Source organism: Lupinus angustifolius, unplaced genomic scaffold (assembly GCF_001865875.1).
Source record: "Lupinus angustifolius cultivar Tanjil unplaced genomic scaffold, LupAngTanjil_v1.0 Scaffold_150_77, whole genome shotgun sequence".
NCBI classification, from domain to species: Eukaryota; Viridiplantae; Streptophyta; class Magnoliopsida; order Fabales; family Fabaceae; genus Lupinus; species Lupinus angustifolius.
In genome coordinates this window covers 1-5,781 of record NW_017725959.1, presented here as the reverse complement: position 1 = coordinate 5,781, position 5,781 = coordinate 1, and the positions used below count along the sequence as shown (strand labels likewise).

General features: G+C 32.2%; 1 long non-coding RNA gene across 1 annotated transcript; it reads left to right on the top strand.

The window, feature by feature from the left end:
- The first annotated feature begins 958 nt into the window (after window positions 1–958).
- On the top strand, window positions 959–1,428 carry LOC109340257. The gene is made up of 2 exons (XR_002106769.1): window positions 959–1,068; window positions 1,176–1,428. It is a non-coding gene; the product is annotated as an uncharacterized LOC109340257 (long non-coding RNA).
- The last annotated feature ends 4,353 nt before the right edge of the window (window positions 1,429–5,781 follow it).

The following is a 5,781-nucleotide window of genomic DNA, read 5'->3' as shown; positions in this document are numbered from 1 at the left end:
ATAATAATTGAAAATTAATGGTGGATAATAAAGTAATAATAAAAAATTTATATTATTAGTCCATACATCATTTTTTTCATAATGAAATTGAAAGAAGATAGTAAAAGTTTAACCTCAGCTTAAAAATAGTTAAAATTCATCTAAGTATAAAAAGAGAGATAAATGACTTTTCGATGGTGTGGTAGATGATCGCAATGAATGGAGGAAAATGGTACCGAGAAAATTAGATGATGAAGGGAGAGAGAAATAGAAAGATAATATTTAAAAGAGCATTTAAAGGTTATAATAGTTGTGCAAATACTATTCAAAGGGTGGCAAGACTGCTTTTTCTTTTTCTTTCTATTTTCATGAATTGTAGCACTCCTCCTACCAATAATATACAAATGCAATCATGGGGATTAGAATGAATTAAGTTATTAATTTTTAGTTTAATAATATATATATATATATATATATATATGTATCATTCAGGGTATATATGATTATCTCTCACAACAAATGTCGTTCATATGAATCAAACTTTCAACCTTTTCGTTCTGTTAGAGATCTAGTGAGACTTTACATTACTAGATTAACACATTGTTGGTAAAACCTATCACTATTATAAAACCACAAAATTACCAAACTACTCTTTTTGATAGAAAGTATTATCATCTCTTCCATCATTTTTTATTATCGATCTATATAGACTATAAAATAGGTTAGATAAAATTAGGCGTTCAGTATATGCAAGTTAAGAATTATTTAAAAAGTGGAGGGGTAGGATGAATAATATAATGTAATCCATGTACTGATGTACCAAAATAAATATAAGGTAATGTAATCAATAGTCAAATGCATATAAAAAGTCAATGAATTGGATAAAATTTAGAATTCATTTTTGTTAAAAATTTACATTTTTTAACCACTATTTTTTATGACGTGTTGGTTGGACTTATTATATAAACTTGACCAACTTACATATTGAAAGTGACATAGATTACAAAGAAATGACCCACACACTTGTCTCAATGACTTTTCTCAAAATTGCCTTTGCAGCCATGATTGTAGTTCTCCTATTCTCCCATGGTATGTGACCAAATTTTTATATGTCAATAATAATTTTGATACAATTTATTTGTCATACTTTTCATTATAATCTTGTGGAAATAATGCAAAGTGGCTATACATTGTAGGTATGACAGAGAAATGTTTTCATGACTATAAATGCCCATCCAATACTGATCCTAGTTGTGATGACCATTGCAAGAGCATGGGCTTCAGGAGTGGAAAATGTTTACCTCCAGATCCTGATGATAACTACTGTTGTTGTTATTAATGTAATCAACAAACTTATAGCTTGGTTAATTTCTTCCATGTGGAATTAAACTATATGCTACATATAATTATGGGTATCTTATTGAAATAAAACATTTTGAATTTTATCTACTACGTAATGTTCTTGCCCCTTTTCTACTAAGATTTTTTAGTATTCTGATCACTTTTTATTTTCAATTTAATGATAAATAATACACATAAATTTTTCCAGTTGTTTTGTTATAAATAATCAACTTTAAAGCTTAATAATTCATGTATTATTGTGTGATCTAAGTAACTAATGAAAAGTTTAATAATTCATGAAAAGTTGAACTGAGAAAAATTAAACATGATTAAGTTGGAAGAAATGAAGACAAAATGTTACACAGTGAGAAAGAGTAAAAAGAGTGATTAAATGGAGAAAAAATGTCACATCTAAATTTTACTAGTGGGAAGGTTGAAGAAAGATGTGAGTCTAAGATTAAAAGAAATATAAAGATGTAAGAGACATTAAAAATATGGAAGATAGAATGAAATAGGGAAAATATGTGATCGTCCAAAATCGTATAATTTCTAACGTGATTTTTTTTTTTTAGTACATTGAAAATAAATAAATAATAAACTAAGTCAAAGAAAAGAGATCTAAATCAAGAAAAAACATGTATAAGGTTTGAAGTAAGTAATTTAAAATTTAAATCATGTGACACTACGGATTCCAATTTCTGGATGACGATAATGTAGTAATTCTATAATAAGCTCATTCAATGTATAACAAGATAGATGATTTTAAAATTATTTTGTATTATATTAACACTATTTAATGTTTAATAATTAACTTATTATTAGTTATTAAAATAAAATGAAATTTATTATTATATGTAAAAATAAACAATAGAACAATAAATATAATAGTTGAAAACAATAGATGATATTCTAAAATAAATATAAAAATGTTAAAATAGAAAAGTTCCATGATAATTATGTTACGTGAATTAGATGATCACGTGGGAAAGAGGAACATGGTACCCAGAGAGTTAGATGAAGGAAGAAGGAGAATAGAAGGATAAATCGAAATTTTTTTAGTACAAAGGAAATAAATAGCAAAAAGAAACTAAAGCATAGGGAAAAGATCCATCTGCAGGATGGACAAAGCTCCTATAGGTGGAGAATCCCAAATTCTCAAGTCCACATGAAAGCCTAAACTAAGTTTATACATGTAATCCGCCATCATATTTCCCTCTCTGTAGATATGTTGAAATCGAACATCCCAATTCTTCTTAATCAACCCACAGATGTTATGAAGAACTCGAGAAATAAGATCTAAGTGAATCTGCACCTTATCAGAAATGAGATGAATTGCTTCAAGGCAGTCACTCTCCAAAGTAACCCGACGATAACCCAACTTCCAAGCCAACTCAAGCCCATGATTAATGGCTAGAAGCTCAGCTAAAATAGAAGATCCAGTTCCAAAGTTTCCACTGAATCCTGATAACCAAAGACCGTTATGATTGCGGATCACGCCGCCTCCTCCAATCGTTTGATCATGCAGACTACAACTTCCGTCCACATTAAGTTTTACCGTTTCAGCTTCCGGTCGACACCAATGGATGCTCGACAGGGTTGCCTCATTCGACATAGTATCAATAACACACCAATCCCTGAAATCGTGGTGAACATTACGTGAGACGTAAGAAATGTCCTAAGTAGAATTTCCAAAGATTGTATTATTACGCCACCGCCAAGACCACTAGATGCCTGCTAAGAAGAGGCGCTCGTTAGAGAGTCTAGCATAAGTTGTCATCCAAGACATGAAGGATTGGTTAGTCCAAAAGGTTTGCTCGTTGAATCCCAGTCGGTGCCAAAGTAGGGATGAGTTACCACAATCTCTAAAGGTGTAGAGAAGATCCTGAATTGAATTGTTGCATCTTCCACACATAGGTGTTGTTGACATTTTCCTCCTGAAACGAAGAGAGTTAGTAGGCAAAGAATTATGAGTAGAAAGCTAGAGAAGAAACTTAACTTTTTCAGGGACATGAATTCTTCATAGCCAATTCCATTGGTTATGAGAAGAAATAATGGCATCATTACTTTTCAGCCACTGGTAGCCTGAATTAGCTGTGTAACACCCCGAGGCGTTGTCAACCCAAAGCCAACCGCTGAAATTATTGGAAGACGACGACACATGAATAGTAAGAATAAAGTCCTTCACTTGGCTAGGAAGTAAAGTGTACACCATGCTAAAGTCACACGAAAGATCTTTCCTTAAGTCCTTCACCTACAACTAGGTGTCAGAAATGTTAACAAAATTGTAACAAAATCCACCATATAGCAAAGCTTACCCAATCCTGACCAATTGTCATACCAGAGAGAATAATCACCATCACCTAACTGTAAGTTGAAGCCATTCCTCAATTTCGTGACTGCTTTAACTATACCCTTCTAGACAGGAGAGGCAGAAGGCTTACTCGGGGCATAAAGAATGCACTGATCCCCAAGATATTTCTCTTTCAGGACCTTGCACCAAAGCTTGTTGCTCCCCTGACTTAAATTCCAACTCAAGTTACCAAAAGAGAGATATTTACCGAACGGGTGTCACGAACCCCAAGGCCACCATCTTTTTTATTCCTGGTGAGAACTTCCCAATTCACCAAGTTCAGGCTCCGCTTACCAGCATCACCACCCCAAATAAAATTCCTAGTCATCCGATCAATATCATTACAAATGCTTTGAGGCAGCCACATACTCTGCATGGTGTAAGTGGGCAGGGAGGTAACGATAGATTTAGCAAGACAAAACCTACCTGCCTTATTAAGCAAATTGGAATTCCATGTACTCATATGTCGTTGGATCTTCTCAATCAACAGATTGAAGACAGATCTGTGAACCCTACCTTGAACCAAAGGGATTCCCAAATAGTTACCAAGATTAGCAACAACGCGCATCCCACAAATAGACATCAAGCTATGTTTTCTCCTGTTTGAGACATTTTTAGAGCACATGAACTTAGACTTCTCAACATTCACATTCATTCCCAAGGCCTTACAAAACTCCTCAAGAGTTTCGGTTAACACGTTCACCTGAGTCTTAGAAGCTTTACAGCACAAAAGCACATCATCAGCAAACAATAAGTGGGAAATTGGGGGTCCACCTCTAGAAAGTTTCAAAGGTTGCCAAACATCCAAGTCCACCTTCTCCTGGATAAGGAGAGATAATTTTTCCATACATAACACAAATAAATAGGGAGACATGGGGTCACTGTTGAAAGGGTAATTCAATGTTTTTATTTTAGTTGGGAGTTTTCTTCTCTCAACAAATCGTCCTAACAGCAGCGTCAATTTGTTGAAAGATTAATACTTTCATTTTCGTTATGTTCCTTTTGTAAGTAAGAGAACTCGATTTTATTCTTTGTTCGGCATCATGGCTTTGTTGAAATAAATTCCAATGTCGGTATAATGGTTTCAAGAATATTCCAATTACAAGTTACTTTCTTAATAATCATGTGAATAAGTCATTCCTTCTTTGCCCCATCTCGTCTTTGTTAGAATAAATTCTAACGCCGGTATAATGGTATCGAAGCAATTACCTATTACATAATTATTAAGTACCTTTGAATACCATCTCGATTTTGTGGAATAAATTCCAACATCGGTTTAATGGTATTCTAATATATAAAAGTGATGAATAATTAGTTGTTAGATACAAATAAATAAATAAAGAACAAAAGAATAATAAATTTAGTGACCTTTTATTTATTTACTCCCTTTCGGGTTCATTTTATTAACAAACCAAACTTCTTCCTTAAGGAAGGTTGGTATTAAAGAATAAATAAAATGCGGAAAGTAAATAACAATAAATAAAAGTTAGTAAGTTAGTTTCATCACTTTTGTATATTAAAAGGTGTTTTCAATAAATAAATTTATTGATAACACTTTACTATTTTACAATTTACACCTCTTTCAAGATTCAATTGTAGTATAGTATAGGGTTATGTCGACCACAAGGAATTTCCTAATAAAATGAATCATATAAATATGTCAAAGCACAAATAATGAGTTTAAACAATTTTTTGATTGGTTTTGTATTGATTTGGATATAAACAAGTAAATAATAAACATAAAACTAAATATTCACAAATTCTTGAGGAGACAAAATCTTTTTGAATAAGGAAACTATATTTATCATATTCTTTTTGAGTTTTAACTACTTAGACAAGTTCTTATATTTTACTTTGGTTAACCCCAAACACCAAGGTCTGAAATCCTCCTTTTAGTGTATATCCTAAAATGGTAGAATCATAAACACTTATATTCATCACTTAAACAATACTACGACCATAAAAGAGACTAAGTTATCACACCCTAACCATTGGTGTAACGCCCCGAAAAATACTTCTAAAAAATATTGCGGAAAAATGGGTAAATTTTTTTTTTTTGAAATGGGGATGTATAAAATTGTTTCCTTTTAAAACCTTCCTTTTCCGGGACA